This window comes from Ischnura elegans, chromosome 4, assembly GCF_921293095.1.
Source record: "Ischnura elegans chromosome 4, ioIscEleg1.1, whole genome shotgun sequence".
In the NCBI taxonomy this organism is placed as follows: Eukaryota; Metazoa; Arthropoda; class Insecta; order Odonata; family Coenagrionidae; genus Ischnura; species Ischnura elegans.
Window position 1 is genome coordinate 121,162,989 of NC_060249.1, and position 25,085 is coordinate 121,188,073.

General features: G+C 40.2%; 1 protein-coding gene across 1 annotated transcript in view; it reads left to right on the forward strand.

The window, feature by feature from the left end:
• The window catches only part of LOC124157972 (protein FAM89A), a 44,607-nt gene that overhangs the window by 4,665 nt on the left and 14,857 nt on the right, over positions 1–25,085 (forward strand). The gene's annotated exons all lie outside the window — the stretch shown is intronic.

Genomic DNA, 25,085 nt, shown 5'->3' on the forward strand with positions numbered 1-25,085 from the left:
TCTTAGATTTTTAATACACCAAAGATTGACACACAGTAACCAAACATAATGTTTATTGATGAAATATTCTCGAGCACATTCTCAGCCGAGAGTTTTGGAGTTGGTGAAAACAGTAATATAACTGACTTAATAATGAAGCTACCCCTAGAGATACTTAGGAATACCTAATGATCCAATGTACGCGATTGATTTGCCCTCTGGAATATTTAAGATTGCCCCTAGAGACATTTTCATCACCATCATCAAAATTCAATTAAATGACAGCTTGGAGAGATTAGGAGACCAATTACAAATCAGTAAGACAAGAGTTTTTCTACTATCCACGCAACTTTACCTCTTATTTCACATTGCTTAAAAAATTTAATATTCTTTCCGAAGCATAACAAACTTGATCTACCTTTGTCTTTTCAAGCCAACTACAGCAATGTACAGTATATAATTGAATGTTTTGAAATTCAAATTCGAAAACCCTCTGATCCAATATATCAAGCTTTGACATGGAGTGAGTATAAAAAATGTAATGCCATCAAGTATTTAGTACCTTGTGAACCAAATGAATTTGTAAATTTTGTTTCCCCTGGGTATGGCGGAAGAATAAGTGTCAAAAATTATTTTTCCTGTGGTTTCTTCTGATTTTTTGCTCAGGACAAACTCTTCCTTTCATAGTGTATATATTATTCTCTTTTAAGTTAGAAGTTACAAACTGCTGAATCGCCGTATTCTTTTCTGGCAGCGCTGAGATAGTTTTCAACCCTTATTAGGCCCATAATAATAGACCCGTAGCGCACCCCGATTTTGGACGGCCGGCAACATTCCAATAGTGAACAATGGAAGGGCATGGGAGCTTGCACACTGACCGACCGCGCACCGGCAATGGTAACAAGTCTGTTAGCTACCGGCCAATGCCACTGCGGATCCCCTGCGCCAGCTCAACAAGCAAACAACTTATCTTTTGGCCTGTGAAAATCCGGCGTGTGTGCAAGTAGTGCTTCACCGGTAAAATATCGGCCGGTATTTTACCGGCCGTCCAAAATCGGTGCGTGTGCAAGGGGCCTTACAGTAACATTCACAAGAATAAATATTGACAATAATTCGCCATTCCATATCATGATTCAGACAAATCTGCGACGAACAAAAGTGATTATTTTATGATAATAGTTTCCTTATGTCACCTAAGTTTTTATAGGCTATAAATTATCAAAAGCCTTTAAAACTAAAAAACGAGCATTGCGTGACAGGGATTTGTGATATAATATGAAATGTACCCCTCGAGAACCATTTCAGCGTTTACTAGGGGATAATTCGAATAAAAATGGAAGCCAGGGCTGAGTAAATCGTAACAAAATTAAATATTTGATGGAAAATATACTCTTAAGTACGATTAACATATTTAACAGTGCTATAATAATTAATATGCATTGACTCCTAACTTGCCTGCTTGACTCCTTGAATTTCCGGAGCGCTAAAAATGTCATTACTGCGTATTTAGATTTTTTTCTTGTCTTGACCTCTTCTTATTCATGATAAAAAATGAGCATCAGAGCACTCATTTTAAGTGGGGTAGTAGAATTAGCCCTCACAAAGCCACAATCCGAAGGCATTTCTCACCACGGCATCCACAAATTCAAGCACGGCACGGATAAAGGCGTTCACCGAAAGCGTGCAGTCAGCGAAGTAGCTGTGTGTGACGTCACAGCCATTCGAGCCTGACTTCCCGCCGAAACTGGCCGTTTCAAAGACGCACAAATTTCAACGGAGCACCAAAGAAAATGTAATGCACCTATTGCAGAAATTTTTTCACCAATGTGAATTGTTAGCCAAAACTCACCGTTAGCATCTACTTAAATGGGTAATTTCGTTTGAGGTTAACACCCCTATTCTATTCGTCACACGTTTTTTCGTCACTCTTTCTCTCTAATCTATTCTAAAATTCAACTGATATTCATAGTTTATTCTCAACCTCCAGCGCATGCTTGATCTATGGATAGTTACGTTATTTTTAGTGATGAGGGAAAAATGTTTTTTTTCAGATAGACTTTTAAAACGTCGACCAAAAATTTTTTTCCTCAAAATGTTCACATTTTTTCCTTTACGGAATTTTGTTTTTAATGGAAAAGGCATGTTATTTACCTATTTACGCTTATGTTATTTCTCAGCGATATAACTGACATGTAACCCCTTTTCCTAGTTTATTTTTTAAATAAAATATTGAAATGTATAGGGACATTATTGAATTCATTCTATATTTTTGTGCCGACGTTGCTGTTCCTTGCTTATCTCCAAGTCATTAATTGTAGCCAAACTTTTATATAAGACATATCATGAAGAAGTTCAGCCATGGGTTGCTGTGTATCGTAAAAATATTCATGTAAGCATTTAGGTAGGAGTTGAAGGAATAAAAAACTTCGCTTTTTCCACATGGTGACACAATATGGAAATTCCTCCATACTCATACGATTAAGGATTTCAACCAAGTCACGCCCGCTAGTATTACTTGCCTAAAACCTCTGACAAAACCGAACGAAATCAAGTTGGTCACCTACGTTATCTTGCGGAGTCTGCGTCTTGCAGTTCCTTCTGCGTCTTCGTCTTTACTACACGTGTTCAAATCTATCAGTGCCATCCATCACTTCGACTTTTCCCCATTGATACACAAGTATATACGCAAATTATCCATTCACAGAAAAATCTTAGCAACAGCTACAGCAGCCTGCATCGTGAAGGTACTTGAGTAAAAAGAAAATGAAATGAAGATCAATGCCAATTTTGAGGTATTAGGTGGTCAGGAAGGTCAGACCTCTTGCCGCCGAAGGAACTTCCCTCAGTATGAAAGACCAACTTATCAGCGTAGCAGATATAGAAAGGCTACATTTCCTTCATGTATGGAGTTAAAAGTACATTATTTTTTTAGCAGGCCATCGGCTAAGTAACCAATCAATGTGAATAAATAAGAAAGAACTCAAGAACTAAATTTCACGAAAAAAATAACGTTTGATTTTTTTCAGCTCGAATGAAAATAAAAACGTTTGCAACGTTTCGTTTTTTTCGAGTTGCTGATCTTTATTCCCTACTTCCTATTTCTCAGCGCGCAGCGGAAGCTCCACCATCTGACCTACCGTCTTTACCTTCGCTGTTAGCTCTTGGGTTTCCACTAGGTGGACTGATAGTTTGCGTAATAGCTATGCGCATTGTACACCGTTTGTTTTTCTATTATCGAAACCTACATAGTACTGCCTCACAATCCGCCTCGATAGGCGTGCGGCGGGAGATGTTATGGCATTATCCGCTAACTCGTGTGCGAGCAAAAATAATTTGTTCGCGCATTGAGATACTTGAGTGCCTGAATGCGACGTACCATTTGTACAAGTCCTTTATTGTTCGGTGAGGAAACGCATTCCTAAATTTACATATCCTTTCGGAAAAATCGGAATCTCGTTTGATCGAGGTCGAACACTTACCACTTTTAAACTACAGAAACTTTTTAGCCAAGCGCTGCGATTGGCCGCGAGTTTGCCCCGTTGCCGGATGCTCTGGACAACTCGTGGCTTCGAATTCTTTTCCTACCGGAGATCGTTATTTATCCAAGGAATCTGACAACAGGGCAAACTCGCGTCAAACGGAGCGTTTGGATGAAAGTTCATGTGGTTTACAAATGGTACGTTTTCGACGTAAAAAGCATTAAGCCTGAATCACACGATCATTTTTTTTCGTCGCGAAAGTGATCACTATAGCGATCACTTCTCCCGTCGCGAAAAGCGATCGCTCTAGTGATCATTTTTCTGAATCACACGGTCACTCCCGCCGTCGCTTTTCGCATCATTTCCGATATTACAGTTCGTTGTCATAGGACCCGCATCACGAAAATATTTAGCGTGTTTGTTTATCTATGTCGTTCCCAAAATTGTCAAACGCTGCGCTGCAATCACACCATACGGTCATGCGTTCTTATTGGATGATATGGGGTTTTAGGAACGGTTTTAGCGACGAAAAAAAGCGACCGGACGAGTGATGAAAATAGTGATGGGAATCCTCATCGCGATCGCGGAAAAACAATTGCCGGCGACGATCATTTTGCGAGTGATCAATCTAGTGATCGCGATAGTGATCACTTTCGCGATGAAATAAAGTGATCGTGTGATTCAGGGTGTAGTAATTTTGGCTCCTACTAGCATTCGGCTGTCCTGGGTTAAAATTTCGTGATACAATTTTCCTCCACCTTGTAAATTGCGTTTCTAATGTTGTAATTAGATTTTGGTCGTTGGTATTTTGTGAATTACCTTTTCATCCCGTATTTTATTTCTTCACATGCTAAGTAACATTGCGTTCACTTTCGTTGAGAGAACTGACGCTTCAGCAATCAGCCGTCTTTCGCTCGACATGCCGCTTTCGCCAAACTTTTATCTTCATCATTAATGGTGCTTTTCGGAAATCATATGGGCGACCACAGATATAGACGCATTTTTAAATTTTAAACCTGATATCGGGGGGTTTAAACAACAGATTTCCAGAGGAAGAAGTTAGGCATGAAAAAATGTTTGGCTTGACCGGGATTCGAATACGGATCTCTCGATTGCCGAGCAGGAAGATATCACTGAGAAGATGGCTTTGTGGCGCAATTGGCTAACACGCCTGACCGGTATTCGGGAGATCCGGGTTCGAATCTCGGGCGCGCCAAATATTTTTTTTCGTGCGGATAACGTCATCCTTGGTGTATATGAATTTGCACCCGTGCTCGTGGTAGCGTACAAAGTTACTTTTTTATGTTGAACAGAATTCCCCTTTTGCACATAGGAGTAGCCATAAATATTTCATGGAAGGATTTAAAAGAGTCTTTCGTAGAAACGAACGAACTATTAACTGCTATACGAGTCATTTGATGGCGACTTATTGTTTTCGAATCCTTCGACGAAACGATCAAACTGCGACGCATCGTTGACGTCACGAAATGTGATTCGTGATCGGCATCTCTTGCTTTTCCTGTCACCAGTGGGGTGAATCATAGACGCACATTCATCGACAACATAGCGTCGTCTCTTGGCTCACCTCTGTGACTAATGTGTACAATCTGGGTAAATAGTTGTAAACAAGAGCGATAATTGGTTACTACGCATGTGACCAAGATTGTAGTGGGATTATCCGGTATCATGCGATGGGCCAGGTTAGCTCAGGCAGAGGTCAGGCGATAGCATCATTTACGTGTTTTTTTATTATTTGAACTGGATTTTTTTCACTCAAATTTGATGGCAACGGAGGAGAAGTTTCATCTTTTTTTAGTACTATCGTTATTAAAATATTTCATTTGCTACATTTTTTCTATTTTCCATAATATTATTAATAGTAGCGGGCGTAACTTGGTAGAAATCCATAATCGCAGGAATAGAAGGATCAACAACTTTGCTATTTCCACATAGTAATTTATTGACACCGACCATGGTTTCGTTACAGAGTAACATTATCAAGGTGTAACGAAACCATGGTCGGTGTCAATAAATTACTATGTGGTAATAGCAAAGTTGTTGATCCTTCTATTCCTTCCATAATATTATTGAAATTGAGGGTTGTGATTTTGTGTTCGGCTTAATATGCTTACCGCGCAGTTACTTTGAGCGCCCTTGTTTAAAAATTTGAAGTTTGTCTGTTGGCTGCAACAGACAAAGTAAACACTGAATGTAGCTGAATAATATATATATATATATATATATATCATACTTCAGGGGTATGCATACCAACATAATTTAAATAAATCGGACTATCCGTACTTACTCGTGAAATAAAAAAAAACGTATTTTTCCGAGCACATCTCGTAGATGATGGCTGAGTTGTGTAATGGTGTGTGAAGCGAGCGCATTACTTTCGCGTTGGCTCTTGTGATTGGATCACAACGCAATGACGGTTTCTCCTCCTCCACTCTCGTCTACTGTTTCAGCGGTCTGTTTGACGTGAAAGAATTCACCTCTCTTTTACCTTTTATTTGAGAGCGATGCAATATGATAATATATTGACACCTTCAAGTTGTTTAGCGAGCAATTTTCATTCACTCAAAGATCCAACGTAAAGGTTGTGCACTACATCTACATAATACCTTGATACCACTCTCTAGTTTGTTTGGCAGCGGTTGATCAATCAATAGCATGCAAGAGGTGCCTTACATGAAAACCACAGGGTCGTAAAAATATTAATATACGTGCTTATTCATTCCAAGGCAAAACTTGCCAGCGGTTAGTAATCCCTGTATCAAATCAATTCAAGGTTAGAATTATAAAAATTGTATGCAGAAATATAAACTCAATTGTTTGGACGGTGGTGAAATATAAACATGAAATGAGTCGTCCTAGCGAGTGACACCATTAATTTCATTAATTGAGACGCCGTTGCTATCCTTAATAGGACGAGGAAAGAATGGCTTTATTTTTTTCTCGTGATCACGTACGTCTACGGTCTACCATTGTGCGACGGTAAACGTAAGGCATGTTTCACGTCGTCTGAGAAAAATATTCTCCGAATATACCAAGTAAATTTACCCTCTGCGCTTCTGTGAAGATTACCATCCTTACGCGCCTAACATATTCGAAACGGTTGTTTTGAATCGATGAGAGTAAACTCCACCTTATACTGAGCTACGCGTGAGTGTGTGTCACAGATAGAGAGTAGTTCCTTTCCCTGATGGTTTTTTTTTTTGGGTGTCCGAAGTCTTCGTTCGGACTTCGGTCATGGGTCAGCAAACAGTCGCTCTGCCTATTCAGCTTCCGCACTCCTCCCCGCCAGCGGCAATCATATTTTACATCTTATCGCTGCGAAGTGCGCGCGATATTTTCCTCATAGCCCATTCGCAGTCGTGCATTGGTTCGCTCCAAGGACGCGGTGTCTGACGTGCCTTTTGAGTCATTCCTCCAGACACAGATGGCTCTCCCTCTCTCTCCCTCTCTCTCTCTCTCTCTTCCTGCATTCCGGTTGTATTGCTTTCCTCCACGTTCGGTTGATTTTTGCAACGCATTTTGTTCTGGGAACGGAGACTTCGCGTTCGCTCCCACGATACGAAATTTAGGTACCGTTGATTCACGCGAGACCCACTGCCAAGTTTCGGAAGGCTTTTTGTTCCTCAACAAAACCGAGGCATTTCGCTGACGAAAACTTGGTAGTTGCGTGGAGTAATACGTTAAGTCGAATTCAAAAGTATTTCGACGAATTGAGCTTTGACACTTTCGCTGCAGTTCGGAAATGGAGTTTCGATTAGTGAAGAGTTCTTTGGATCGCCACCGGGTCAGGAAATGCATAACTGCCGACGTTTCGATGCCCAACTGGGCTGCCGGGAAAGCACGAAATCTTTCTTCATGAAGTATCGGTGTTTTCTGTGGTACCGGAAGCATGAGCGAAGTGTAGAGTTTTCTGTTGGGTGGGCAGCAATCCTGCCAGGGGTTTAGGGGATAGAGAACATTATTCGTAAAACGGGGGTATTCCGTACCCCCCAAGTATTCTTGGATAATTTGTTTAAATTAGCCTCTAAAGACAACATTTTAAGTACTATCTAAGACTAAAATGTATTTCAACTTTTGTTGTTTTCGTTTTCATTGAACTTGAATCTAGAGGTTTCGTACTTTTTTCGGTCAAACAACCGTTCAAGTTGGGGGGCAGGCTCCCCCCACCCCCTCCAAACTACGCCCATGGCTGGAAGGAGAGAAATTTGAACAGCAGCCCCACCTACCGCAATATTTTTATTACCCATTTAAGGGATATGTACACGGTATATGTGAAATATTTAATACTATATGAATGCTGCAGCTTGTGCTATGTGAGAAATCCATCTCCAAATCTTCAGTTTATTTTTTCTCGTAAATTGGCCGATTTCTCGAAGTATATATTGTCTTACCATTAGCATTGTAGTCTTTCGATCAGATATAAGCAACATAGAGTATTTAAAGATTTGTCGCAATATCACTGCAAATCATGTCACTGCGTGTTACAATTCAGTTTGATTTTGTTACACCAGAAGACTTGCTGGTTCCCGCGCAATATCTTAAGAAAATTTTCAATGTGACTCCCATTAACAGCGGTTTAGGTGCCGCAGTGTTACTGCAGCTGTCTAGCCATTGCGTACAAGAGTGGAGGTTCAAATCTGTGTGAAATAAATATTTTATCCAATGTCACTAAACGCCGATAAAATATTTTCCTATCCACTGTAATGCACAGAAAACCACTGCTTTTGTTGAAAAAACTTTTTATGGCGGAAATTCATTTTTTCCGCGGAATTTTTGTCTCGAAATTTCATTTCACGAAGAATTTGGAAAAAATAAGGCAGATACTCTTCTACATCAAGTCCTCCGTAGTAGAAAGCAAAAAATACCGACTCTCTATTTCCAAACTGTGGGGAAAGTAGCACCCCTCAATTCGTTGCAATGGGTATTTATGAATTCGACTGCGCCGTTGTGAATCGCTGCCGCGACACTTGCAGATCGAGTGTTATCATACAGGTGTTGAGTGCCGGTTTTGATCGTGACCAATCCCTGAAAATGCATTGCCTATTTGTAATTGGAGCGCATAAGCAGCTACATCAATGCGGGTATACATCTACATAATACCCTGCGAGCCACCTCTAGGGTGTTTGGCAGGAGGTGACCAATTTTTAACGTACTAGAGGATCTTCACGTGCACACCACACAGTCATAAAAACAATATTCACCATAACAAAATATGCGTCGGCGTTCATGCAGTGGTAAAATTTGCAAACGGTTAGTAATTCCTAGAGTTAATCCATGCAAGGTTAGAGCAAGGAAAAAATAAAAACATGCATTCAGTCGTCGTAGCAAGTGATGCCATTGATTCGATCACACGAGACACCGATGCTACCCTCAGCTGTGCACCGTTGGTATATAATTGTAATATATTTTCATCCGTACAGTGTACGTACAGTATATTATTTCCGTTCATGGAAATAAAGTAGCTGATAAGGCTATTAGCCTGTGGTGGTTAGGCTAAATTCAAATATTCTTAAACGCGGAAATGAAAACAGAAAACCTAAAATACTCATTACCGAAAGAAAACATAGAAGGAATTCTGTGCATAAAACATCTCAAAACTGTAGCGACTGCAAAATGAGTATTAATGTAGAATGAACAACACACACGACATAACGCATAATATACACAATACGTATACGGACCCTTATATTTTGATAAATATTTATAAGAATATATTTTTATGAGTAATCAATAATGGTAAATAATTAATATGCGTATGATTGTACGGTAAAAATCCTAATAATTACAAAATTATAGAGATTTGCAGTTTAGAAAGTGAAGGAAAGAAGCGAGAGTCCCCGATTATGTAATGATTTTGAATCTGATCGTGCATGTTCCCTCATGAATTCCCTCGCTATGATCGTCTTCGCCTTTTTCCTCTTCGATCCTTCCCGCGGCCTTCGTTTCTAATAGTTCCGTCTTTTGGATATCTATGGCTTCTCGTGTGCTCAAGGTTTTCCTCCTCTTCGGAATCGGCTATAGCGTAATTCTGGCTCGGTTTGCGGTGGCGTCCATATATATCGAGCCGTGGACTGTTCCTATGGCTCCGTTCCATATCCGAAATTTCTGTTTACTCTTGACGCTATGTGATTGCGTTAGGGCCGTCTCGCACTATGCAGGAACGTTAGGGGCGGTCGTAAAACATTTTTTTTAATTCAAAGATCGGAAGTATCGTAAAATGAAGCTTGAGGTACCAAGCGAAAGGAAATGCTAATAATATTCGTGATAAAAATGACATCCTACAGTGGCACCAAGGCCGTCCTACTTGGCCTGGTTGCTTGGTTACGCGGTACATTAACCCGTATGAGTTTATGTCCGAATCCATGAGCCGCTTTGTTAGACCGGAACGGAAAACGTATGATTGCATTAGGCAAATTAGAACAGGTTCTCTTTTCTGTACATACATTCGCACCTGTTGGGTGGTTGTACGCATGGGCGTACCCTGCGGGGGTCAGCAGGGGGCAGCTGCCCCCCTCATAGAAGCAGTAGTAAATGTAGTTTAAAACAATCGTTTCGTATAAATTTTCTTTAAATCCAAGAAAAGTGATATTAGTATAAAACATGTTATTAAAATAAAAATATTTTATTTTTGAGCAATTAATTTTGAAAAATAATAAAGATCTGTTATCATTTTCTTGAAATTTTAATATCCTTTCCCATTTCTGTGTTACAACTTGAACGACCACGGCTTCACCCCTCTATTTTTGATCCTGGGTACGCCCTTGGTTGTACGTTGCATTTTTAAGTTCATTCACTATTTCATACATTTGACAATAATTCTTCCGGGTTGCTGAATGTACCGTGTAACAAGGCCTTTCAAGGATACTATTCACCACTCGTGGGCATTTCGTTATATTTCTCTAGCTCATGATGTGATGAGGATATTTTTTTAACCAAAATTTATGCATATTTATCTCGCGAATAGGGTTTCCTGTTATTTTTTATTGCCTAAATCGAAAGATTATTACTCCTAGAGTACGTATTTCACGCTTTTAGATTTTTAAATGACGATATCTATTTTTCATTAAATGAAATTTTGAATGAATAAAATGAATGCGATTGAATGAAAAGTGAACATTTTCAAGCGCGCGAAAACGCGACGGCTAAGTATGAATGCCGGGAAAACTCCGTGTGACGTCGTTCTGGTTCCCGCTGTCGGCGTGTGAGGTGACCTTGGGGCGAGGCTTTGAGAGCTGATACGATGCTGGCTGGAAACTTCTATCTTGAATGTGAAAACTATACCTCAGCATTTTCTCAGAGTCAAGAGTTTTCAAATTATTGTTACAGGACATCGCCGCTGCCTATATAGAAGCGCTGCATTCCATCAGGAAGTGATTATTTGGGACAGTTTCCCTTTCGTAACGCACCTGCCGACTCGTCCTCTTCGCTGCTCTTCGCCGTGCGTCGCTCTCTTGTTCTCAGCCTCTTCTTGGCGCCGTCCACGAATATCGCGGTTGAGGATTCGCCAGACGACCTCTAAATGTGTTTTTAACCCAGAGAAGAGTTATGTGTGTTTACAAAAGGGTTTCTTGTATGGATAACTAATACTTATACTTAGAGATACGTGAAAATCGCACTTACATTTTTAGTTTATCGCACTTTCAGTAACAGTTTATCGCATTTTGTAGCGTCTATTTTTTTATTTCTGTAATGAGGTAGATGACGATAAATGCATTAAAACACAGTTTTATGACAAAATACAGAATATTTTAAATAAATATGTTGTAGAACAATTACTAATTAAGGAATAAGACATATATTGGCGGAGGTGTTGCTTGACCGCGCCCACTTGTAGTTCCCATCCAACTTTGCTTTAAGCGGTGAGTGTCGGCGGAGCATTAAATGTCGTCGAAAAGGCAAATTTGCGTAACAGTATCATAAAAGTCCAGTCATCGCATCTATGTCGCATCTATATCGCATTTGCGATTTTCACGCATTTCTAGATGACTTAGAAATAAACTTATGTAAAATTATATTTTTCAAACGATGGACGTTGATTATGATTTACGCCTGATGATGTTAATGATATTAATCTAAAGCCGGGTCGCTTTATTAAAAAAAACAGTGTTGTTAGTAATAGTTATTCCTCCAAGAAACCCTTAAATGGAATACCTACCACATAATTAAAAATCGATTTAGGGTTTACAAAAGTCGCATCTCGCGTTGCTGATGGACGGAGCGATCCGAACTCTTAAGAGAAATAAACTATAATTAGGGCTCCTCATCGATAATATAAATTGCGGTTATGTGATGTATCAAATTCATAACTTTTCGATGAAATTCCTCGAAAATATGGATCGCACTAATCGCCGCGATGCGGAAATTTTTGAAAACTGATTAAAATGCTCCGGAATCGACAACGTTAATCAATCTTCAACGGTTCTGGTGTCTCCTCCATGTAGGTATTCCATTTGGCGCCGTCGTCACACTGCCTCCATATCTCACTCAGTGAAGTCTACATCTACATCCTAACCTGCAAGCCGCCTCAATAGGCGTGTGGCGAGGGGTGTTAACGACACCAGCTGCTAACAAAAATGAAAAGGAAATGCTATAAAGGAGATCCGCCTAGCATTTATTTAACCCTTTTACTCCCAGCCCATTTCAGGTGGGATGTGCGAAGACTGCCAAGGCTATTTTCCGGAATTTGCAACATTTCAGATTTAAAAATTTCACAGCTATTTAATTTTATTTAATGCATCTATATTTTTTCCCAATACTTAAGATATATTTATATCATATAACTATAGATAGATTGTGAGGGTTTACTTAAATTACAGCCGTTGAAAAGGCCACAATCGCGAAAAAAAAAGTCAAATAAGTCGGGCATTTTTCGCTCAACCAGCGAAATTTCGCTCAAAATTTTGTGGAAAAGTGCTACGATCTTTTATTCATTTAAATATGTCTAACTTCCACCAATTGAAGCGTGAATCTGTTGAACTTAAATCCATTCTCAGTTACTCAAGCAATCTAAGCCTAGCGGGTAGCTTCCGAGTCTCTAGCGGCTACCAGCATAATTAGTTTAACTTCTCTTTGACGCTGTCTATACGCCCTTGGCACTTTGATGCAGCGGATGCGAGGTGTGCGGGCATTGGTCGAAGTCGTCCGTCCATAGGAACTGTTTGACCGTCACGCAATGATCTTATTGGTTGGCTACTACGAGTATTTTTATTAATAAGATTTCAAAAATTGGAACTACTACTATGGAGGTGGTACCAGTTCATCATGAAGAAGCTCGATGATGTTCTCACTTGCCACCACGAATACTACAATAATAGAGGATTCTCTTATCTGCCGCAACATGTGCCGTCACCATCTACATCTACAAATTACCCTGCGAGCCACCTCTAGGGTGTTTGGCAGGGGGTGATCAATCACCAGCATGCAGCATGCATTTGGACTCCCACATGCACACCACACCGTCCAAGAAACGTCCCGTATAATAACAAACTATACTACTATATGCTGTTAGAAATAGAATATAGAATAGAAATTCAGAAACATGCAGTAAGTTTTACATAGGTTAGTAGGCTACACTACAAGTCATGCAATCTATTTACGCGTTCTATTGCTGCCGTTATAATCTCTTATTGATCGTGGAAAAAATGACATTCGGAATCTGTCTGTTCTGCAATCTATCTCTCTTATTTTATTTATATGATCTGATCTTCCGTAGTACGTTGGCGTCCGCAAGATATGGTTAACTTCGTCAGAAAAGACACTGCTCTTGAATTTATCTAAAAGGTTTAGTCTATTTTTCAATCTACGGTCCGACAGAGATTCCCATCCGAGTTTATGTAAGAGGTCAGTTACACTAACAAGACTATCGTAACGACCTTTCACATACCTGGCAGCTCTTCTTTGCACGCGTTCTAACTCTGTTATTAAGCCTTTTTCATGAGGGTCCCAAACACTGGCAGCGTATTCCAAATGTGGTCTAACGAGGGAAAAGTAGCTAATTTCTCTCACTTTGTCGTCGCACTTTCCTAATATTCTTTTAACAAAACCCATTTTACGATTAGCTTGACCGGTTATTTCTCGAATATGTTTATTCCACGATAGATCATTATTGAGTCTAACCCCTAGATATTTCACAGATTCAACTGCCTTTAACTGCGTGCCCCGAATGACATAGTTACGCTGTAGGGAGTTATTCTTCTTCCAGAAATTCATTACGACGCATTTTTCCAAATTTAATTCTAACTGCCAAGCATCGCACCAAGCTTGGATAGCAGCAAGGTCATTCGTTAGTTCATCTATATCTTTGCTGGAACGAATTTCTCTGTAAACTACAGCGTCGTCTGCAAATAATCGTAACTTACTCTGCACTACTTCGCCAATGTCGTTTATATAAAGAAGGAATAGGAGTGGGCCAATGACACTACCCTGAGGAACGCCAGAAGTCACTCTAACCTCATTGGAGACTGCACCGTCTAATACTACTCTTTGGACGCGGTCGCTCAAAAATTCTCTAATCCAGGAAATGACATCTTCGTCTAGACCATAAGATTTCAGTTTTATTATTAACTTTCCGTGGGGTACTTTATCAAATGCCTTTTTGAAATCAAGAAAAATCGCGTCCACTGGAATGTTGTCTTCCCCGGAGACTAAAATATCGTGGGCGAAAAGCGCTAACTGAGTTTCGCACGATCTGCTTTTCCTGAATCCATGTTGATTTCCCATTAATAAGTTTTGCGCGTCTATGTGTTTCATTACCGAGCTGACTACGATGTGTTCAAGGACTTTGCAAGAGATGGACGTTAAAGATATCGGCCTGTAATTAGATGGCTGTTCCTTGTCTCCACTTTTAAATATAGGCGTTACATTAGCGATTTTCCAGTCATTAGGTACTTCGTGTTGCTTGATGGATTTACTGAATATTAACTGCAAGTAGGGGGCAAGTTCTGAGGCTAGTTCTTTATATACGCGAGAAGGGATTTCATCTGGACCAGGTGATTTATTTGGACTAAGCGATTTCAATATATTTTCTATTCCGAGCGTACTAATGTCAATAGCTGGCATCTTACGTAGACAGGGATTGTCATCGGTCTCGGGTGAGTTTTCGGAAGGCTCCGTGAACACGCTCTTAAAGTAGGAATTTAATAAATTGGCTTTATCGTAACTGCTTGTCAACACATCTCCATTGTCGTTTCTCAGCGAACATACGGTAGATCGTTTACCTTGAACTTCCCTAACATATGACCAAAATGCTTTTGGGTTATCCTGTAACTGCTCTACTAGTGTTTTTCTTTTAAAATTCGTGAACGCATTCCTGAACGCTTCCTTCGTGGCGGCTTTAGTCATCCTATATTTTTTAATTATTAGCTCGCGTTCATTAGCGGATAAATCCGTGCTGACTTTTTTCATTTTAGCATGACACGCTCTCTGTCGCCTCAATGATTTTCTCACTTCCGCGTCGTACCATCTCGGTTCGCTGCCTTCTTTTACTATTTTACTAGGGATGTAGCTATTTATTCCCGAAGTTACGAGCGAAAGAAAAGCTTTCCAAGTATTCTCTACATTTAACTTTAATACTGATTCTTGAAACTCGGGGAAAGCATTTTTCATATGACTCTTAAACCCATCAAAATTAGCTCTTTTAAAAATGAAAACTTTACGCTCTTTTTTAAAGTTTACAGCGGTATTTAGAGAAAACTTTGCAGTTACTACCCTATGGTCACTTATTCCTTCGACAGTGCCAACGTTTATTACCTGATGTGGTATATTTGTCGCTAATAAATCAAGAATATTTTCTCCTCTGTTCGGTGCGGATGCTATTTGAAACAATGAATTAGATGTGAAAGTGTGTAATAAAGCCTCGCAGATCACTTTATCCCTCCCACCAGGAATGAAGCTATAAGTCTCCCAACCTATAGAAGGTACGTTGAAATCTCCACCCACAATCAAGTTTCTTTCAGGATACTTGGATGCTACGCTGTTTATTTGATTTTGAAAATCCAACATTGACGTTATATCTGAGTTAGGTGGTCTGTAATACGAACATAATAAAATAGTTTTGAATTTTGGACATTTAATTAAACACCACACAGATTCAACGCTGGTCTCAGTTACGGTTATCGCTTGGCTGACGATTGAATTCTTTACAGCTATAAAAACTCCGCCCCCAACTCGATTAATTCTATCTTTCCGATAAACAGTGCACGATTTTGGGAAGATCTCATTGTCTGAATCATCATCTGTTAGCCAACTTTCTGTTCCAAAAATGACGTTACACTTCGTACTATGAATTAAATGGTGGAATTCGGGAATCTTATTTCTTAAACTACGGCAATTAACCACAGCCACGATTAAAACTTCGGAAGTAGTAATATTGCGATTCGGGAATAATTCTGATTTGCTTTTGTCGAATAGACTATTCACAGGCTCTATACCGCTGATAAATGGAAATGCATGTCTTATTGACACACTATCAAAATGACTTGAGCCTTGACTGCCTTTGAACGTGTTGCTCGACTGACGCTTCTCGTGCTTAAATGTAATACCTGAAACGCTGATTTTTCTCTCTACTTCTCTATTCTCATTTCTGGAAGAATCTTTGTCTGTGAAAAGTTTTGAACTTACCCCTTTATTTTTCAACCCACTAATATATCTACACTCTGCCCTACTCTCTACTCTAAAAAAGACCTACAGTGCTCAAATATGCTACTCGCTACACGACTAGCCGACTCGGCCGTGTAATGGACTCCCGAACGGTTCAGAGGGATCCGACACGATCGGATTGCCGGCCTAAGGTCCACGAAGGAGGCTCCGATGTCCGTGCAGAAACGACGCAGCCTCTGGTTTATGCCTTCCACTCGGCTCCAAACCAGAGAACCACGATCGATCCTCGGGACAAGACTACAAATCGAAAGCTCAATGCCGACTCCAATGGTCCCACCCACCCGCTTCACTTCGGAATTCAGATCCCGGAGGGAATCTAGAATTTCCTCAGATCCACGGAAGGTGGCATCATTGACGCCGACATGAGCCACGACCCGCAGTCTGGAGCACTTCGTGCCCCGTACCGCCGCACCAACCGCCTGCGTCACCTGAGGAACACCGCCACCAGGGATGCACCATGACGTTACACGGTCGCTTACACCCTCGCGGTCTGCCCTCTCCCGTAACGGGACCATCACACGACGGACATTGCTACTCCCTAACACTATGATCCCCCCCTTCCCACTCTGACGCCCCTTCCTAGGTGCCGGTTTCGGGGTAGGAGTAGGCACGTCAGGCACCTCGGAGTTTCCATCCGACAGCAACTGGTACCTGTTCGAGACGGGGACGGGATTTGCCTCAGCATCCCCCAAACCCCGTCTTAGAGTGACACTACCACCGTCCCTCCGAGACACGACCCTCCAAAACTCAGATTTACGGGGTGACGTGACCCCGTCATCGAGAGATGGACCTCGAGGAAGGCTCTCGATCGACCAGCCGCTATTTGCAATCGGGCGAACCCGTGCAGCCCCTGTGGCACGGCGTACCACTGATTAAAAAGTATAGAACAAATGTAATCGGGATCAATTACTCTTTCAAAGTTGTAATTAATGACAATTACTCTTTGGAAAAGTAATCTGTAGGACTACGGTTACAGTTAATGTTATTTTCGGCCCTGTACCTGATACAATCGCTGTCAAAATTTCCCCGAACATAGAATACTAACATGCAAATCAGCTTAATAATTATAATTTTTGCCATTTCACTATGGAGTAATTTATTGCTTGTTTCTGGCGCTTTAGGCATCAATAAATATGTTATTGTAAATTTGTTATTGATCCACCTGCTTTAGATTTCAGTCCCCGATTCGAGCAGGGCTGAGAACGGCGCGTAGTATCGCTTGAGTGCAGGAGCAGAAGCGGAGACATCGACTGGAGAGAACGACACGGTGGATTGAGCACGTGTCACGCGGGAATAGCCTCGTGAAAAACGATAATGAGCGATTATAATTGCAGCTTACCACACATTCCAGATTTTCCAAAGAGAAAGGCCTCGAATCAGGACAGGCTGTCAAGTGGCCAACGCCTCACGCATAATACGAAGTGCAAAGGGACGAAGAACACTTTCGCTTCTCGGTTGCGAATTCGTAAACAAGACGAGGAAACCGGTTTGACAAGGCCGTCGGCGCAGGTGCCAACAATCGGCCAAGACGCCACCCGTTGGGGAGTGAGAGACGAGACGAAAGGCAAGAAAACCCAAAACAAACCGTCGAAACTACTTGAATCACTAGATCATCTTTTCCCGTCCTTCAGAGTGATAGCGCCGACGATAGGTTCGCCTGGCCTCTCCGGAATATAAGGTTTTGGCTGCACTAGGCCCAGCCGTGTGGGCTGTCTCCGGTGCGTTTCAAGAATAATCGTTTCAGTTGTATTGCTTTTCTCGATGTACACAGTATGGCAGGTGGTTAACATTTTAAGGGGAAGGGATATGGTTTGGGGGGAATGCGGAATGTGGTAGTTTCCTTCGTCAAAGAAAACTAAATGCATCGATTGCGATTCCTTACCCACTATTAGTGTATTCATAATATACAAATTATTTGGTTTTAGACATCCCAGTTTAGACGAATGGCAAGGGTCAATTTTAACCGCATTTGGAAAAGTCCAGATTGTCGCCCATGCGATGCCACTCCACGTGACGTCACAGGGAGCTAGTTTCTATACGAGTAGATAGGAGTTATACATCGTCCGAGATTACCAATGCATGCACGAGGCACAGAGCTCAGGGAAACATGTCTTAATAATCACCTATTAAAACTGGCTAAGGTCGTAAAGTTTCCTTCGTTTGATAAGGTATTAATAATCCTTATTTAAGCCAAGCGCTACCAGCTAGCAGGGTACTCTGCTACCTGCTAGCATCCTGTGCCGTATCAGCGCTCAAAGCCTCGCCTCAAGGTCACCTCACTTGCGGCAGCGGGAACCAGAACGACGTCACACGGAGTTTACCCAGCATTCATACTTAGCCGTCGCGTTTTCGCGCGCTTGAAAATGTTCACTTTTCTTTTAATGGCGAAAAATAGATATCGTAATTTAAAAATCTAAAAGCGTGAAATGCGTACTCCAGGAGTGCGTATTTCACGCCTAATCTTTCCTATTATTGTTTTATTTGCCTATCATTCTATATTTTTATTTCCTATTATTCTTTCGATTTAGGCATTAAAAAATAATAGGAAACCACCCTATTGGGGGTTGTGTGCCTTGTTTTTGGATTCGGGTTGTAATTACAGATGTTAATGAGTTTGATTTTTTCGGTTCAAGGGAGTGATTTTTATAGAGATGTTGAGGCTTGCTTTTAGTTCCTGCATTGTCGGGGTGATGCGCAGGTCATTGCGGATGTCCTTATTCCTAATGAACCTGGGCGCGGCTGCAACTTTTCTGATGAGAATGTTTTCGCTTTTTAGAATTTTAATGAGATGGCATTTGGAAGCCATGAGCCAAACAGGTGAGGCGTAGCTGAGTAGCGGTTTTAGCATTGCTTTGTTAAGGGTGATTTTAGTTTTGGGGAACAGTTTTGAAGGGTTTTGAGAATCAAAAGAGTGAACTATGGACCCACCATTTTCTTAATCACGCCGTCATTCCCACCGTCCCTTTCTCCATCGCTTATTCCGCAAATGTCCAAAACTTTCGTCCAATCAAAAGGGTAGCGTGGAGTTATGCAATTGCTGCTAGCGGTCGATTAGCTTAAGGTCGGTGCCACTGATGGTTTAAGCGACGTAAAAACTGGCGTACCGAGTGATGGAAAAAGGCATAGAGTTCATGTTACTACAAATATTATAAAACATATATGGAAAGAGGGATGTGTTTTCCCTCCCTGGAGCCATCGCGGAAAATGATGGAGTGAAACGGTCATTTTTTCCGCCATCATTAGAGCGATCGCTGGTGCAGTCCCTCGAAAGGGACGGAAAAAAATGATGAAATGATTCAGACTCAAATGACCAGGAAATCAATTCAAATATGCGCAGTCGACAGAAACTACGCGATGGATGCTATTTTTCGCTGTAAACTCACCAGGTTACTTGCTCATTTATTCAATCAAAGACGACGCGACGGTGACGTATGGGTTGTCGAATGCTACAGTGCTTCCAACGATTTATTTTTTGCTATAATAAAACCTACAATCAGAAACAAGTGACTACGAATGTCCAAATTATAAGGTGTGTTTATACTGATTTTCCTTCAGTGACTATAACTCGATCAATAACACCTAATGAATTGCAGAGCCGGGAGAAAATGTTGCCACTCTTCCTCATAGTATAGATAAAATATTTATCACGTCCATTTCCAGCTGAATGGAGAGCTAAAGATAAAATTATATAGTCTTGGGAAAGGATACAGTTACGCCAGCAATAACATTCATCACTGTAATCGCTAAGGACGACGTATTGCGTCTTTTTTCCGTCTCATTATTTTAATTTAACTTATATTTCTTTGCTGTAATACATGTATTTCATACCACCCTGTGTGGGCTTATTTTAACCGTTATCATATTCTAGCTTCCACGTAAGTGCATCTAGTCTTTACCCTGTGTGGTGTATTGGTCGATGCGTGCTTGGTGTGAGCTCGCACCGTCTACTTGTATTGTATACCTCGTATTAATGTTAGTGTTTCCATTCACTCTCCTGTGAGATATCGACTTAAAATTTTCGGTACAAATCAAAACCAGATGACAGTTCACATTCTTACACTATTTCTAGTTATTCAGAGACAATATGAGCCACCTTTTTCGACAATTAGCATTTGTATTGATCGTTCTGCTGACGTATAAGTATTACCGATATAATTCTTAATTTTTCAGGATTTTACAAGGTGTCTGTCCTCTGGCGTAACGGATTACTCATATGTCGGAGGATCAGAAGGCTCAATTTCACTTCAATTTAATTCCTTCGATTTTAACATCTTAAATTAAATTGTTCCCTCTTTTAAAAACTACCATTAAAATATCATAAATACAAAATATTTCGCTTTAAATTAAGCCCTAGAGTGATAAAGATGAAATATATAGATAAAGCCACCCTGCCTCCAATGCAAAGCGAATGCGCATCACGTTTCTGGCAATGAACATAACTGTCTTTCCAAGAATCTCCTTCTCTTTATCAGCGACACATAGCAACGTTATTTTATACAAACGATAAAAACATTAGTTGAAAATTATTTTATGAACCAGGAAAGAAAACCGAAAAGATAAAGTGATAATACATCGGAAAACATTTGCGGTCTGCCAAGAAGAATGACTATGAACATTTAGCCTTTTATTTATAAAATTTTAAACGTGAGACCTTGGTTCAAGGACAGGCGGAGGATGGTTTATTTTCTTATTTATAGACAGGATGTACATGTGGGTTTTTAAATTAATTTTTGATCCATTGTAATATTCTCTCTGCGATGACATTTCTTTCTCAGCCGAGCGACTCGTCGTGACGTGTCATACGCAACTCTCAGGAGCGAACAGCCCTCGGCATCATTCTACGAATCCCAACACAATTTTACTCTTTCGCATCCCTGCTGTTGGACTGCTACCAGAAAATTTTCCAAACACTATAGTGGATGTACGTGGCGAAACCATGGTCTTTGTTAAGTAGGAGTGGAATATATCGATCGCTCCTAGCTGCAAAGTTGTATTTCAAGGAAATCATTCCGTTTCGGCGTATCTTGAATTTCTAGTCCAGAAAATTGTAAATTATTTAGCCTTATAATCGTGTCTGAAATTTCGTCCATAAAATCGTATGTCAAATAATCATTCCACAGAGCTGTATATCGAAAAATCAGTCCTGATAGCCATACCTCGGCCAATTATTTAAATTTCGTATGAAATTTCGATTTCCAGTATTTTTTAAAAATTAATATGTATTTTATGAAAAAGCAAAATTTTCGTGTCTTATTTCTTAAAATCCATTTTCTTGATTTTAAAGGTCTTTTCGCAAAAAGGAGTCAATTTTTATTTGCGAAAGTTATCTTGAGTAAACTTTCATAATAATGAGGTAAAACACGAATATATTTTTCATAAAATGTTAATTATTTGAAAAGAACGTATGGCAATTTAGTTCACATGACGAAAATTGAATTTTTTTGCCGAGATGCGGCTTGGTGGACTAGTATTGTGACACACGATTTTATGGACGAAATTTCTGATACGATTCAAACGGTTCAAACTTTACACATACGATATTCTGGACTAGAAATTCAAAATGCGCCTGAATGGAATGATTTTTTTGAGGTACTGCTTTACGACTAGGAGCGGTCGGTATGTCAATAAAAATTGACGTTTATTTCGGTCCGTGAATGAGTCCTATTCGGTGACAATATGGGGTCGTGCGTGGATGGAGAGAGAGCCCCTCAGGCACGCGAGTTCCGACTTACGTGAATGAGGCTGTGGATGGTCACTTGGCACCCGTGCCAATGTCTAGAGAGGGCACCTCTCGCCTCACGAACGAATTCTACGTAAACGTGAATGAGGCTATGGTGAAACTTTCGACTTGGATCCTCCTAACTTTTCTGATCTGATTTCTCCCAATTGTTTCCACCAGAGTTTTATGCTTGTTATTCGTCTTGCCTTTCCAGTTTTTGTAATATGTTGTATTAGTTTACTGCGATTTTATTTTTTTCTTGAATAGCGTCTCTACCTTCCCGGAAACTATTATGTTAAATTTATATTTTACGTACGTAGAGATGAGTCGAAACATTATGCCGATCTAAATTGTTTACCTCTTGCTTCCCGAAGAAAAGACTGTTTTTATGATTTTTTCCTTTTCAAACTCTTCCATAATCGGAATCCTGCCTACCTCTGTGATCTACTTACCTCTACAAAAAGGCTTTTCTCTATTTCCACCAAATCTGACCCTACCTTTCTTCACATTCCCCAAGCCTGTACTAACATCTACTTCAATTCTTTCTTATCCACTGCTTCCAAGCTTTGGAATTCAGTGCCCTCCCTTGTAAAATCTTCTTCTTTCTTTCTTTCAACCGTTTAAAGCCAAATTATTTTGTTATTTGATCACATAGATAGTAATGTGTGAAACTTCACTTTATGTTTAATGATACATTTCGTTATTACTCATTTGTGTGTGTAAAGTGACTTTTCTTTGGTATGTACGTACGAATTACTGTTTGTTAAGAAGAACGTGTAATTTGAATGGTTTGTTGCTCCATGGATAACCCAAGAGCACAAACAAAGTTTTCATTTAAAGATTCAACTTTAAATTTCTGCTCCAACGCTTTCCGTGGAAGTGATGCTGAGTGTGTGGCAAATTCGAATGAATTTCTAAAGCAGAGAGAATGAAACGAAAATGTGCATCATAAATGCGGCCTCGGTTCTGAAGACCCCGGCAAACGGACAAAAATACAGGTTCTAACTTTTGCTTGATTTGTTTTCTCACGGGCGTGCTGCGCCCGCTCCCAGCGGGTTTCCCCCGCTCTTTTCAATGCAGGTCCACTGAGGGATAGGCGCGTTTCTAATTTTAAAATGTAGGAAAAAGGCAGGGTCTAATGTACAAATTTAATTGGAATGTTCATGTACAAATTGAGGTCAGAGGACCTCTTTAAACACAACGTTGGAAGTAATTACACTATCCTCTGTTAAACGCACATGATGACTCATACTCACTCACACTTGAATGTGGAATCAGCCGCATTTTGATAAAAGTTATTTAAAGAATGCGACATATTGTTGCAAATGAACAAATGTATCAGTTTGTGCGCCGTTAACGTCAGGGATATTTCCCGGTTGTTTTTTTTTGTTTTTGTTTTTTTTTGTTTTTTTTTTATTATTATTATTTCAAAACCAATTTTAGGAAACAATAGCAATATTTAGGAAGTAAGGTATGCCGTCGCATGTTCTCTAAAAATTCTGTGCATTTTGGTACCTCATTTGTAGTGTTTGGTTAAGTATAATTTGAGAAAAAGGTATCTATACAGTAGAAATAATATAGAATATTAGAATAGTCATTTTCATGGATTTTGCGGAGCTATTCTCGCAGATTTCGGACGACAGACAAGATTAAGACAATTTAAAACGACTCCAAAAAATACAGCCGAGTATAATTTAAATTGATCTAAAGCCGAGCTTAAGTCCTCTGAAAACAAAAAAAGGTGATTTTTGTGATGAACACAAAAGAAGTGATTGCAGTCGTTAGATGCGGTTTATAACTTTTTAACCATTACTTAATGAAATTGGCCTTTCAGATAATGATATAATGCTGTTATTTATCGAATCAGTTTTTACTTTCGCTTCTTTTTAATTATAATTATTATTTATCATTTATTCATTTGTTCACTATGATGTTTCATGGAACATTCATATAAATTGTTTGCGCAATACCTCAAAAAAGCTAGTATATGCTAGCTAATGCTAGCATTGTAATAAATATATCACACGAGCTGCACTCCTTTCTTTTTAATATTTTTAATCGACATTTTGGATCGAATAGGGTGGTTTCATATATTTTTTTTGCCTAAATCGAAAGTTTATCACTCCTGAAGTACGCATTTCAGGCTCTTAGATTTTCGAACGACGATATCTATTTTTCGCGACCAAACGAATAGTAAAAATTTTCAAGCGCGCGAAAACGCGACGGCTAAGTAGGAATGATGGGAAAAGTCCGTGTGACGTCATTCTGGTGCCCGCTGCCCCAAGTGAGGTGACCTTGGGCTGAGGCTTGAGCGCCTATACGACGCAGTCTGCTAGCTGGTAGCTGAGTATCCTGCTAGCAGGTAGCGCTTGGCTAAAATAAGGATTATTAATACCTTATCAAACGAATGAAAATTTCCCACCATAGGCAGTTTTAATAGGTGATTATTAAGAGATGTTTCCCTGAAGACAGTGCCTCATGCATGCATTGGTAATCTCAGACGATGTAAAACTCCTATCTACTCCTATAGAAACTAGGTCCCCGTGACGTCACGTGGAGTGGCATCGCATGGGCGCCAATCTGGCCTTTTTCAAATGAGGATAAAATTGACCATTGCCATTCGTCTGAACTGGAATTTCTAAAACCATATAATTTGTATATTATGAATACACTAATGGTGGGTAACGAATAGCAATCAATGCATTTCGTTTTCTTTGATGAAGGAAACTACCCTTTTGGTACGTATTAAAATTCGCCTTGTGAAAAATCTTCATTTCAATGGAATCAGCTGACTATGGATTAATAGATCATTTTCGTGGCAGAATCTCAGTTCTGCTCAGGTCACAGCGGGGGTGATATATCATCAGTTTGGAAATAAGGGAAGTTGGGTCCGTTTGCAAATCAATCTGCAATGTCAGGGCATTTGGTCTGCAGTTGGCCATTACTCATTATTTTCTTTGTGCGGCGCCATCTATTCCTGTAACTCACGTCGCACCATAACAAAAAAACACGGTTACAACATATCTTTCCAGGGAAACTGACTGTTATCGTGCGGTAAGGCTTGTTTAAAATGCTCCCAGATGAACTCACGTACCTATTTCACGATTGACCCTGATAGTCTCTCTCTGATCCCGAATCTCATCTCCGCTTAAACAGTTGAAGGGCGCGTGGCGGTGGATCGGTGAATCGCTTAAATTGACCCGGCCATCTTCATAGTTACCACTTCAGCCTCT